General features: G+C 46.2%; 1 long non-coding RNA gene across 1 annotated transcript in view; it reads right to left on the bottom strand.

Moving 5' to 3' along the window:
- Positions 1-5,225: 5,225 nt before the first annotated feature.
- Positions 5,226-14,501, bottom strand: part of LOC117514135 — an 84,196-nt gene continuing 74,920 nt past the window's right edge. Inside the window, exon 2 of the long non-coding RNA XR_004561815.1 lies at positions 5,226-5,437. This is a non-coding gene — a long non-coding RNA (uncharacterized LOC117514135). The remainder of the gene's footprint in view (positions 5,438-14,501) is intronic.

Here is a 14,501-nt window from a genome sequence, read left to right as displayed (position 1 = left end):
TGAATAACTTTGACAAATTTGTTCCCTGAGACTGACAGGGAACACACAGGATTCATGGACCCGGCTGGTCAGTGAGTGGATCTGCAAAATTTCCGGAACCATCTGTAAAACAAACTGCATGGAGGCTCTGAAATATTTGGTTCTAAAAGATACTGGTGAGGGGCGATTGAGAGGTTTAGAGTATGAGCCCGAAAAAGAAGGGTGGTTCTCAATCTTATCATTCTGAGAACCCAACATTTTTCAAATGTGTGAAGTTTTGGTTCACTGGGTGCAGTGTTGAGAAATGGTTTCTCAGAATGCAAAATACCGAGAACCATGCCCTTCTGTTTCTGCGTCGGACTCAAAACTTCTGTCTCCCATCGTATTTTAGGCCATATTGGCATATTTCAGCTTGCAAATAAAATAAGTCTTGTCAAGTTATTTGTAAATCCTGTTTGCTAATCAGTATCCTTGTGGCTATTGAGGCCATAGAAGTGCGCACACACACACTGAATCCACAAAGTAAAAAGTAAAGTAAAAATAAGAAACTTACATTATATCAATGAGGAAATGTTTAAAAGTTTTCCTGTCTGGTGTAAACGGTTAGCGCTCCGATGCCGCATTATGTGATTAAGAGACTTTAAATCGGAAACTAACGAGTGAACTTGAAGGTTGAGAATAAACCTCTCATGTCTTCAGTGCTGCTAATCCGGCTAAAAATAGAGGCCGAAGAGACGGATTGGGAAAATAGCTGGACAGAAAAGAGAAAATGACAGACTCCAGGCAAAGTAGGTGAAGGGGGACTTAACAGGTAACCATGACAACTACCAGGACAAACTGTTAAATGCACATTTAAGAACATGGCACAGGTTGTCCATTGTTAATCTGGCTGCTTGGTGGGAACATTCTGTACTGCAGATATGTCTGAAAAGGACATCGTATGCGAGATGATCTTTCATATAGTACTTTAAAAAAAGTACCCAACACTCTGACCACATTCTCACGTATTAGAGTGACTAGATCATTTGAAGCATCAACAAAAGCATAACAATAATCTAATCAATCAGATCTAAATCCATGACTGACACTGATTCATGCAAATTCTTTAGGATTCTGTGATATTTGTAATATGTGATCCAGAGTTGAACAGTTCACGGGAACTGTGTGCCTTTAACTGTATATTTGGCATTCTAAATATCTCTATATGTAAGATTTTGGCCAACATTTTGACCTCTACTTTCAACCAACTTTTCTCCAAATTGGAAGTCTTGTCCTTAATTGACCCTCAGTTATTCCACCAGTTCTGGTCCAAATTATGTTATTTTGTTGGCAGGCGGGGCTGAAAACACCATCACCATGTGCATGGCCGCTGCAAGAGGGTGTAATAAAATCTAATGTGATCTTACCTGATCTGCAGCTGAAGAAGTAAGATGATGCTGTGGATGATGCTCAGCTTTATGCTGTTTCAACTGAATTCAAGTTCTTTCTACATTCCGGTGTCTTAAACAAGTATGAACTGTATGCATAGGACCATAAATTTTAAGTGTCCCAAACTTGAGTGAAGATAGAACAACATGCTTGTTCGCTGTGACCTTTGACCTAACCAGATAATGGCACCAGTACATCCTTGAATCTCCACAGTGTCTTGTCCAAGGATCCTTCAATATGAGTAATTAAAAAAAAACAAACAAAAGATGGTGTGCTTTGCTGGATATGAAAATTATTTTAGAAACGTGAACATATTTTACCGTTTCATAAGTTCACTATCCATGTGCCAGCTGTGACAGCCTCTTCCTGTTAGCAGCTCCTCACTTGTCCATTTCTGTCCATCATCAGTCTCGTTTTCCATCCTTAAACACAAGCTGGTTCTGTTAGCAGAAGGGCACGTGCGAGGAGAGAGACGCCCTCACTGTGGAGGAGGGAACCAGGAACAAACTGACAGAACAGGCTGAGATGATAAGGGACGGGAACTGAAAGGGAGTGAGAGAGAAGCTCTGAGGATTAAAAAGGTTGAAGGTGCAGAGCTCCTGGGCACAGACTGTTCCAAACAGGCAGAGCCAGTTAAGAATCTGCCTGGAAACAACTGACACTAATTTCCTGCTGGAGCAAGAATGAGAGGTAGTGGACAAAATGTTTGACAAGGTGACATTTATTCCTCAATATTGCACAACAGCACAATTCCAAACTGAAGTGTGAAGCTATAAATATCAAATGACTGTTGCAGTGAGTGTGAAGTGAAACAATCCGAGCCACACAACCCACTGTAACGTACGGCTGAGGCCTGTCCCGAAACCTCTCGAACACAGACGCAGCCACACAGAAACGCCTGTGATTGCTGCACTTAACAAAACTTACAATATTTCAGAGCTTTCAGATTTCAGAGCTTTTTTACATTTTCATATGCTGCAGCCTTGTGCTTGTTCAGTTTTTAACTTTAGTTGGTAATAAAATGAAAACAATCTTAATTTTTTTTTGAAACCTTTTTTAAACCTTTTTTATTACATTCAAAAGTTTTGCTCAGTCTCAAAATCAGATGTCTGTACTTCTATTATTCAAGCGATCTAGAGTAAATTCATGTAATTGCTTAAAGGTTTTATGAATAACATTTTACATATTAATATAGCAGCCAATAACTATTTTCTATGTCATGACTGAGTGACCACACACACACACACACACACACACACACACCCTGTTCAGACTGGGGTTGGTAATCTGGCTTCAGCAGGATTTGGGCTGAATCAGGATAGGTTTTTTTCTGTCCTGAACAGTACAAATCAAACTGTTTTCTATATCTGGTTGAGCTAGATTCGCCAATGAACACAAATGTGGCTACAATCCATAGGCTGTATATATAGAATCCAGCTAGCTCGGGGATCATGAAGTCAAACTTCCTCACTCCGTCCATGCGCCCACAGGATCTTCTCCAGTGTGCCGGTGCTCAGTAAAGATGATGCAACATCCAGTTTGTCCTTATCACTCCAGTAATGGAAATTCAAGTTGGAAACATTCAACTTTGATAGCAAATGCTATTGCATTGTGCGACTGCCACGGTCACAGCCAAAGGTGGTGGCTGGCTCTGTTTCGTCTTTAACGAGAAGGAAAAACGGACAGCAAGAGATGATTATTTAAGTGCAGAGAGTCGTCTGGGTTTAAACAGTTAAATACTTTGTGTGATATTTCAGAAAGTAATTCATTTATAACCTTACAAATGTTAACTTTTTAAGGTTCCTTCAGAGCCAAGCTTTCCTGTTTTAATAGAATGCGGTGCAGAACACTAAAACTCTTTCATGAAGTAAATTATTGTCTGTGTCATCATTGAAAAATGACAGTGCCTCAAGTCATCACCTACTGTCTGCTGCTGCAGACGACAGAATTTCTGCTCTGAAAGTTTTTCTGATGCAGACATCGGAACGCAGCATAGGTCCACATCAACCACGCCAGCCCCAGTCTGAATGGAGTCATAGAGACAGTAATAACCACTACTCACCTCATGGATGGCAGCTGTTTTCCAGAAATGCATCCACTAAAAGAGACTAAAAATGCACACACAAGATCTTGACCTCTGATCAAGATCATGTTCTAACAGGCTTCCAAACATGTCTTGGCTTTTCCCACAGAGAGACCTGTTAGACCTAACTGCTGTTTGTTCTACTCAGTGTTGAGGAGGGAAATATTGCGCAGCACATGTAATGGCAGAAAATCATTCATATATAATGAATGGCCATATACAAACCACCCTCTGAGTTATCACTGAAAAATTATTTTTGGAGAATTGAAACAGGATGAACAGGGGAGTTGTCACTGTAGCTACAAAAAATCCACCATACACACAAAAGCAGGTTAGTGATACGTCTGCAGAAATATAGCTACCTAGGTGACCCTGCCCCCCAAAAATAGCAGTTTATGTCAACCCTGCACCAGCACATGGAACATCAAACAACAAAATAAAAACAAAATTAGGCAGTATAAATAACACGGGTACCAAATAAAATATGTTACAAGAATTTTTTCAGTTTCTAAATTTTCCCCTTTTTTACAGTATGTAAGATGCAAGACCGGTGGACTGTGACCAGACTCATTGGTTAAATTCCCCTTCAGAAACGGAAATCACAAACGTTTCCTTGGTTGAGGTCTGTAACCCTCAATATGTTCATGGTGTGCAGTTGTGTGCTGCATAGCAGCAACCAAACAACAAACCAAACATGAAGTTAAAGGGCTTGAGATCAGAGGATCCTCGGTTCAAATCCCAGCCTGACTGGAAAATCACCAAGGGCCCTAGTGAGTACCTTGTATGGCAGCACCCTCACATCAGGATGAATGTGAGGCATTATTGTAAAGCACTTTGAGCATCTGATGCAGATGAAAAAGTGCTATATATATATATATATATATATATATATGCAGTCCATTTACCATTTATCAGCACAGTGGCCTCCATCTTCTGTAAATGGAATAAGTTCAGATTCACCAGGACTCTTCCTAGAGCTGGCTGCCTGTTTAAACTGAGCGATCAGGGGAGAAGGGCCTTAGTCAGAGAGGCTACCAAGAACCTGATGGTCACACTGTCAGAACTCCAGCATTCCTCTGTAGAGAATGCCTGTAATGGCCACCTGTGCCTGTATGACAGAGTGACCAGACACTCCTTAGTAAAAGGCACATGGTAGCCTGCATGGAGTTTGCCAAAAGGCACCTGAGCATGAAAAACAAAATTCTCTGGTCTGATGAGACAAAGATTGAATTCTTTGGTGTGAATGCCTGGTGTCATGTTTGGAGGAAACCAGGCACCATCCCTACGCACCATCCCTACTGTGAAGCATGGTGGTGGCAGCATCATGCTGTGGGGATGTTTTTCTGTGGCAGGAACTGGGAGACTAGTCAGGATTGAGGGAAAGATGAATGCAGCAATGCACGTAAGTGTGATGTTAATATTTAATGGCGTCGCCTTGGATTGCATCGTTTCACTGCACCAGCTGAGCACCTCTCTTCAACTCACTCCTCATTTGTCCTCTCTCTAATATCTCAAAGTCTTCTTGAGTGAACTCAAACCTCTCACTGCTAAATTTTGTTGGACACATATCTACAGTAATGATCAGAAATTGACGTGCAGATATGTGTGGAAAAACATCCTTCATGATATCAACTGTGTGTGGCACAATCAGGTCACTGTCAGTTGAAACTTTCCACTCATCTGCAACGTCATGCATGCTTTCTCATAGTGCCTTTTTATTTTCCTTGTATTTCTCTTCTCCATCATCTTTTGAAGTTCTATTTATGTTTGTGCTCATGCCAACAGCATTTTTCTACAAACTCAGCAACCCCAGACTCTTCTTACTCCGGTCACGTTGTGCTGAGTCCGTGCAGTCTGGTAGGGGCATGGCTTCTCTCTGCTCCAATCACAGCCCACACTGCAGATGCAGGTTGATGTCTGCTCTCATCCCTCTTTGAACAGCTCTTCCTCCTAGATGAACAGAGAGGAGAAACACAAGAGTTAAGACCTTTAGTCACTGCACAAGGAATTAAAGCAGAGGAGAAATGCTTTAATCACAGCCAGAAGATGCCTTAAATTAACCATACTTGATAATTTATTCACATGCTCTGTTTTATACAAAAGCAAACACTTGCACACTTGATTTAAGGGTTATTTAAGTGATTTTAGTGATTAAATTAAATTAATTTATTGTTACTTTATTATCAGATAAGTGTCCGATCATATTTATATTAGAGTGGTATAGAAATATTTAAATTATTTGTTGAACAATTTATTACTTACAGAGAAGGACATAAACTCAAAACCATCGGTATTTATTTCAGTTTTCCTGATTTTCAACATTTCTTCACTACTTTCAGAATTTAATTCGTGCTGAAGTTGTGTGCTTCAGCTACTGTGCTGTCAAAAATGGAGCCAATTATACAACCCCTGGCAAAAATTATGGAATCACCAGCCTCGGAGGATGTTCAATCAGTTGTTTAATTTTGTAGAAAAAAAGCGGATCACAGACATGACACAAAACTAAAGTCATTTCAAATGGCAACTTTCTGGCTTTAAGAAACACTATAAGAAATCAGGAAAAAAAAAATTTGTGGCAGTCAGTAACGGTTACTTTTTTAGACCAAGCAGAGGGAAAAAAAATATGGACTCACTCAATTCTGAGGAAAAAATTATGGAATCACCCTGTAAATTTTCATCCCCAAAACTAACACCTGCACCAAATCAGATCTGCTCGTAAGTCTGCATCTAAAATGGAGTGATCACACCTTGGAGAGCTGTTGCACCAAGTGGACTGACATGAATCATGGCTCCAACACGAGAGATGTCAATTGAAACAAAGGAGAGGATTATCAAACTCTTAAAAGAGGGTAAATCATCACGCAATGTTGCAAAAGATGTTGGTTGTTCACAGTCAGCTGTGTCTAAACTCTGGACCAAATACAAACAACATGGGAAGGTTGTTAAAGGCAAACATACTGGTAGACCAAGGAAGACATCAAAGCGTCAAGACAGAAAACTTAAAGCAATATGTCTCAAAAATCGAAAATGCACAACAAAACAAATGAGGAACGAATGGGAGGAAACTGGAGTCAACGTCTGTGACCGAACTGTAAGAAACCGCCTATAGGAAATGGGATTTACATACAGAAAAGCTAAACGAAAGCCATCATTAACACCTAAACAGAAAAAAACAAGGTTACAATGGGCTAAGGAAAAGCAATCGTGGACTGTGGATGACTGGATGAAAGTCATATTCAGTGATGAATCTTGAATCTGCATTGGGCAAGGTGATGATGCTGGAACTTTTGTTTGGTGCCGTTCCAATGAGATTTATAAAGATGACTGCCTGAAGAGAACATGTAAATTTCCACAGTCATTGATGATATGGGGCTGCATGTTAGGTAAAGGCACTGGGGAGATGGCTGTCATTACATCATCAATAAATGCACAAGTTTACGTTGATATTTTGGACACTTATCCCATCAATTGAAAGGATGTTTGGGGATGATGAAATCATTTTTCAAGATGATAATGCATCTTGCCATAGAGCAAAAACTGTGAAAACATTCCTTGCAAAAAGACACATAGGGTCAATGTCATTAATCCAATTGAAGATCTTTGGTGGAAGTTGAAGAAAATGGTCCATGACAAGGCTCCAACCTGCAAAGCTGATCTGGCAACAGTAATCAGAGAAAGTTGGAGCCAGACTGATGAAGACTACTGTTTGTCACTCATTAAGTCCATGCTTCAGAGACTGCAAGCTGTTATAAAAGCCAGAGGTGGTGCAACAAAATACTAGTGATGTGTTGGAGCGTTCTTTTGTTTTTCATGATTCCATAATTTTTTCCTCAGAATTGAGTGATTCCATATTTTTTTCCCTCTGCTTGGTCTAAAAAAGTAACCGTTACTGACTGCCACAATTTTTTTTTCCTGATTTCTTATAGCGTTCTTAAAGCCATTTGAAATGACTTTAGTTTTGTGTCATGTCTGTGATCTGCTTTTTTTCTACAAAATTAAACAACTGAATGAACATCCTCCGAGGCCGGTGATTCCATAATTTTTGCCAGGGGTTGTACTCAGAAATGTCATTGTGCAACTGCATTAATAGGCAGGGGTGTTGTGTGGGCCACTGAAGAGGAGGTACTGCTGGCCCACCACCAGATGGCGCCCTGCCATTTTGGCATTTTTTGGGCTCTAGAGGGCCTACTGGCTTTTTCAGGTCACCGTTAGGCTGACAGCTGATTCCCATCATCACCTCATCCATAAAAGCCTGGGAGAGACACCATAACTCTGCCGAGTTATCAGCTTACCACACAGGTAAACCGACTCAGCTGTTTTGTGCCATACGCACATTCATTGTAATTGAAGTCTTTGCAGTTGTGACTTATACTTGCAGCTTGTAGCCGAGTTTGTGGAAGTTGGAGGAGTTGGCGTCTCCACTCCTCACTTCTGACTTACTGAGTATAACATTTGACACTGCACGTCCTCCAGTTTTTCCTCTGCACTCTGGGAGTATCTGGATTTATTCCTCCAAGAGGATAACTGTGAGTTGCTGACTGTTTGCTGGGTGTACACACACCCACCTTAACCTGTTTTTGCTCCTGCCAGCAGTACCGATCTGACAGCCTCGAGCAGTGGCCACCTGGGGGACCAGGACTTGGCGGCTCTGGTGTATTGCAGGCCTCCGGCTGGCGGTGGAACTTCGTGGGTTCCGGCTCTTCTCTGGATAGGCGTCACCTACCCTTGGGCCTGCCCACGTGTCACCATTTTGTTATTAATTGGACTCAGCATATTCGTCTTCTGTTTGCACTTTTGCATAATAAATTGTTATTTATTGGAATTCCTATTGACTGCTCATTTATGCCCCCTAACGTGGGTCCGTGGATCCTGCAAGGTGCGCAGGATCCACCAGGAGGATTGCTGGGTGAGCTGCAGCACATTCTGTCTAACCTCACTGCTCGGTTGGATTTATTAACTGAGCAGGACGCTCACCTCAGCCGTTGGATGGAGGCTCTCACCGCGCAGGTAGACGCGTGCGCGCCAGGCGCGGCTGCAGCCACTCCCCCTCCAGTGGATCAGCCGCCAAACAGAGTTAATCCAGTGGTCGTTCAGAGGTCCCCCCCCTCGTCGCCTGAAGCTTACATAAGTCCCCCGGAACTGTACGGTGGTTGTGTTGAAACGTGCGCGGACTTCCTGATTCAGTGCGCGCTCATTTTTTCACAACGGCCTGTTATGTACGCATCTGAGCACAGCCGGGTGGCTTACGTAATTCATTTACTTTGGGGCAGAGCACGTGCCTGGGCTACGCCGCTCTGGGAATGAGATTCACTGGTCCTCTCTACTTATACTGAGTTTATAAGGGAGTTTCAACTGGTGTTCGATCATCCCAACAGAGGAGAGGCCGCTTCTAATATGCTGCTGTCAATGAGACAGGGACAGCGGAGTGCAGCTGATTACGCAATCGACTTCCGCATCGCGGCAGCGAGGTCCGGTTGGAATGCAGTCTCACTCTGCGCCGCCTTTGTAAACCAGCTGTCTCCGGCCCTAAAGGAGCATCTGGTGGCTAAGGATCAGCCGCGGGATTTAGATGGGCTTATTGATCTGGTTATACGCTTAGACAATCGGCTTGAGGAATTTAAGCGGGAGCGAGACGAAGGGTGTGGCCGGGTGCGCGCTGTCCCTCTCCCCTCCAGATCCGAGTTAGTGCCGTCCTCTCCCTGCTCCAAAGCCAGGGCTTTCTGCGTTACACCAGCTCCCCCTGCTGACGTTGCTATGGAAATGAGCAGGGCGAAAGTATCAGTAAAGGAAAAACACAGGAGACTGGCACGTGGAGAGTGTGTTTACTGCGGCTCGAATGAGCATGCGTGGAATAAGGGGCCCCAGGCGGTTAAACAACAAAGCTCAACCTTAGAGACTGGGCTAAGAGTGAGCCATACAAACCACACGGGTGTCCCAAATGCGCACGACTCCCAGTCACAATCCTCTGTGGGGATTTAACCCTTACCGCGCCAGCATTGATCGACACAGGATCGGAAGGGAACCTACTGGATAGTAGGTGGGCTAAGGCTGTGAGGCTCCCTCTGGTGGCCGTTCCTTCACCATTGAAGGTGCGGGCACTAGATGGCACCCTACTACCAGAAATAACACACCAGACACAGCCTTTAACCTTGGTTGTGTCTGGTAATCACAGGGAGGAGATTGTGTTTTATGTAACACCTTCTACCTCCAGAGTTATTTTGGGTTATCCATGGATGATAAAACACAATCCCCGGATTGATTGGCCGTCTGGGGTTGTGGCTCAATGGAGCAAAACCTGCCACCGAGACTGTTTGAGATCCTCGGTGCCACCTGGCGATGAAGTTAAAGAGGAGGTCAGAGTCCCCCCCAATCTCACGGAGGTGCCGGCTGAGTAACATGACCCTGCTGATGTCTTCAGCAAGGATCTGGCACTCACCCTGCCTCCTCACCGACCGTATGATTGTGCCATTGATTTGGTTCCAGGCGCTGAGTATCCATCCAGCAGGCTATACAACCTCTCACATCCTGAACACGAATCAATGGAGACCTACATCCGGGACTCATTAGCTGCCGGGCTAATCCGAAATTCTTCATCCCCGTTAGGTGCAGGTTTCTTTTTTGTGGGCAAGAAGGACGGCGGTCTCCGTCCATGCATTGATTATAGAGGGCTGAACGAAATCACGGTTCGCAACCGATACCCATTACCTCAATTGGATTCAGTGTTCATACCCCTGCATGGAGCCAAAATATTCACAAAACTGGATCTTATGAATGCTTACCATCTGGTTCAGATACGGAAGGGAGACGAATGGAAGACGGCATTTAACACCCCCTTAGGTCACTTTGAGTACCTGGTCATGCCGTTCGGCCTCACCAACGCCCCCGCGACATTTCAAGCTTTGGTTAACGACGTTCTGCGGGATTTCCTGCACCGATTCGTCTTCGTATATCTAGACGATATCCTCATCTTCTCCCAGGATCCTGAGACTCATGTTAAGCATGTCCGTCAGATCCTTCAGTGGTTATTGGAGAACCGGCTGTTCGTCAAGGCCGAGAAGTGCGAGTTCCACCGCACCTCTCTGTCCTTCTTGGGGTTCATTATCTCCTCCAAGTCCATCGCACCCGATCCGGCTAAGGTAGCTGCAGTGAGAGATTGGCCCCAACCGGTAAATCGTAGGAAGCTGCTACATTTCCTAGGGTTCGCCAATTTCTACAGGAGGTTCATTAAGGGCTATAGTCAGGTAGTCGGCCCCTTACAGCCCTGACCTCCACAAAAGTCCCCTTCACCTGGTCGGATTGGTGCAAAGCCACGTTTAGGGAGTTGAAACACCAGTTTTCGTCTGCACCCGTTCTGGTGCAGCCCGATCCTAACCACCAGTTTATTGTTGAAGTGGATGCCTCTGACTCAGGGATAGGAGCCGTGCTGTCCCAGAGCAGGGAGTCCGATAGTGTTCTCTACCCCTGTGCTTACTACTCCCGCAGGTTAGCCCCCGCAGAACGGAACTATGACGTTGGCAATCGGGAACTCCTGGCGTTGAAAGAGGCCCTTGAGGTGTGGAGACATCTGTTGGAGGGAGCTGTGGTCCCATTTGTGGTTCTCACTGACCATCGGAACCTGGAATACATCCAGACCGCTAAGCATCTGAACCCCAGGCAAGCCCGATGGTCACTGTTTTTCGGACACTTCAACTTCAAGATCACCTACCGCCCCGGGACCAAGAACATCCGGTCTGACGCACTGTCCCGGGTGCATGAAGAGGAAGTTGGAGCAAGGCTGTTGGACCCACCGGACACCATCTTACCGGAATCCACTATCGTCGCAGCCCTCACATGGGACGTGGAGGGTGTGGTCAGGGAGGCCCTGACGCGTCATCCGGATCCCAGAGGTGGTTCTCCCAACAGGCTGTACATGTCACCAGACACTCGGACTGCCATATTGGACTTCTGTCACGGTTCCAAGCTCTCCTGCCATCCGGGGGTGCGAAGAACCGTGGCAGTGGTCCAGCAGCGGTTCTGGTGGCCGTCAGTCGAAGCCGACACCAGGGACTACATCCGGGCTTGTATCACCTGCGCCAGGGGCAAGGCTTCACATCAGCTGGAGACAGGACTCCTCCAGCCATTGCCTGTGCCTCATCACCTCTGGTTGCACATCGGAGTGGATTTCGTTACGGGTCTCCCTGCATCTCAGGGAAAGACGGTCATCATGATGATAGTGGACCGGTTCTCCAAGGCGGCCCACTTCGTGGCCCTCCCGAAGCTCCCGACAGCCCAGGAGACTGCAGACCTCCTGGTCTACCACGTCGTGCGTCTGCATGGTATCCCGACTGACATAGTATCTGACCGTGGCCCTCAGTTCTCCTCGCAGGTCTGGAGGAGCTTCTGTAGGGGACTGGGGGCCACGGTGAGCCTGTCGTCCGGGTACCACCCTCAGACTAACGGTCAAGCAGAGCGGGCCAACCAGGACCTGGAGCAAGCATTGAGATGTGTCACTTCAGCGCACCCGATGGCCTGGAGTCAACATCTGGCCTGGATAGAGTATGCACATAATAGCCAATTCTCATCATCTACCGGCCTCTCCCCATTCGAGGTCTGTTTGGGGTACCAGCCCCCATTGTTTCCGGCTGTCAAGGGAGAGGTCGAGGTGCCCTCGGTCCAGACCCATCTCAGGAGATGCGTCGGGTGTGGAAGAAAGTCCGCTCTGCTCTCCTGAAGGCCCGGACGCGGGCTAAGGACCATGCAGACTGCTGATGAGCCCCGGCCCCAGCATATCAGCCCAGGCAGGAGGTTTGGCTCTCAACCAAAAACATCCCTCTGCAAACAGACTCCCCCAAGTTGACTGACCGTTTCATCAGACCCTTCAAGATCCTCAAGGTGATTAGCCCGGCCGCGGTGAAGCTCCAGCTCCCAGCTTCACTGCAGATACACCCGGTTTTTCATGTTTCCAGGATCAAGCCATATCACACATCTGACCTCTGCACCCCCGGACCGGTGCCGCCTCCTGCCCGCATCGACGGAGAACCCTCGTGGACGGTCAAGAAACTCCTTGATGTACGTCGGAGGGGTCGGGGGTACCAATACCTGGTAGACTGGAAGGGTTATGGTCCAGAAGAACGTTCCTGGGTGAAGAGGAGCTTCATTTTGGATCCCGCCCTCCTGGCGGATTTCTACCGGGAACACCCCGACAAGCCAGGTCGGGCGCCAGAAGGCGCCTGTTGGGGGGGGGGGTCCTGTTGTGTGGGCCGCCGAAGAGGAGGTACTGCTGGCCCACCACCAGATGGCGCCCTGCCATTTGGCATTTTTTGGGCTCTAGAGGGTGCACTGGCTTTTTCAGGTCACCGTTAGGCTGACAGCTGATTCCCATCATCATCACCTCATCCATAAAAGCCTGGGAGAGACACCATAACTCTGCTGAGTTACCAGCTTACCACGCAGGTAAACCGACTCAGCCGTTTTGTGCCGTACGCACATTCATTGTAATTGAAGTCTTTGCAGTTGTGACTTATACTTACAGCTTGTAGCCGAGTTTGTGGAAGTTGGAGGAGTTGGCGTCTCCACTCCTCACTTCTGACTTACTGAGTATAACATTTGACACTGCACGTCCTCCAGTTTTTTCTCTGCACTCTGGGAGTATCTGGATTTATTCCTCCAAGAGGATAACTGTGAGTTGCTGACTGTTTGCTGGGTGTACACACACCCACCTTAACCTGTTTTTGCTCCTGCCAGCAGTACCGGTCTGACAGCCTCGAGCGGTGGCCACCTGGGGGACCAGGACTTGGTGGCTCTGGTGTATTGCAGGCCTCCGGCTGGCGGTGGAACTTCGTGGGTTCCTGCTCTTCTCTGGATAGGCGTCACCTACCCTCGGGCCTGCCCACGTGTCACCATTTTGTTATTAATTGGACTCAGCATATTCGTCTTCTGTTTGCACTTTTGCATAATAAATTGTTATTTATTGGAATTCCTATTGACCGCTCATTTACGCCCCCTAACGTGGGTCCGTGCATTCACTTTCCCAACAAGGGGTGTTATTTAAACAAATTTGGAAATCTATAAATGTTTGCATGGAATATGGAAATACGAGGTCTGTCCATAAAGTATCGTACCTTTTTTTTTTTTAAACTATATGGATTTGATTCATATGTTTTCACGTCAGACATGCTTGAACCCTTGTGCGCATGCGTGAGTTTTTCCACGCCTGTCGGTGACGTCATTCACCTGTGAGCACGCCTTGTGAAGGAGTGGTCCTGCCCTGTGGTCGGATTTTCATTGTCTGGAAATGGCGGAATGAAAAGGACTTTTTTTTCTATCAGAATTTTTTCAGAAGCTGTTAGAGACTGGCACCTGGAAACCATTCGAAAAATGTATCTGGCTTTCGGTGAAAATTTTACGGGCTTCACAGAGAATAAGGTCTGGTAGTACAGCTTTAAGGACCCCTTTAAGGACGCTCAGCGCGCCGCGCTCTGAACTGCGACGACACGGCACAAGCCCACCGGACCATTTCTGAGCTGATGGCTCTGTGGATACGAGACTGTCGTGTGCTCTTTCTCTGGTTATCACAAGAGCTGGACATCAGCCATTTTCCGGCAGATTTCACTTTAACAAGAGATTTTATCATGGAAAGCCGCGCGGAGGCTTCGCGCGTCACGACCGATTCGGTTTATAAGCGAGACAAAGGAACACCTCCGTTTCGGCATGTCAGAGGACAAGTTTGGACATGTCTATCTCGGCTTTCAATGCTTACCAGTCCAGTAAGTATCAGTGAAATTGTGGAGAGCTGGACATGTCCGAACTTGTCCTCTGACACGCCGAAACGGAGGTGTTCCTTTGTCTCACTTCCAAAGCGAATCAGTCGTGACGCGCGAAGCCTCCGCGCGGCTTTCCATGACAAAATCTCTTGTTAAAAGTGAAATCTGCCGGAAAATGGCTGATGTCCAGCTCTTGTGATAACCAGAGAAAGAGCACACTACTGTCTCGTATCCACAGAGCCATCAGCTCAGAAATGCTCCGGTGGCTT

The sequence above is a fragment of the Thalassophryne amazonica genome, chromosome 7, assembly GCF_902500255.1.
Source record: "Thalassophryne amazonica chromosome 7, fThaAma1.1, whole genome shotgun sequence".
Taxonomy (NCBI): Eukaryota; Metazoa; Chordata; class Actinopteri; order Batrachoidiformes; family Batrachoididae; genus Thalassophryne; species Thalassophryne amazonica.
The sequence above is the reverse complement of the archived record's forward strand: the minus strand, read 5'-3'. Positions and strand labels throughout refer to the sequence as shown.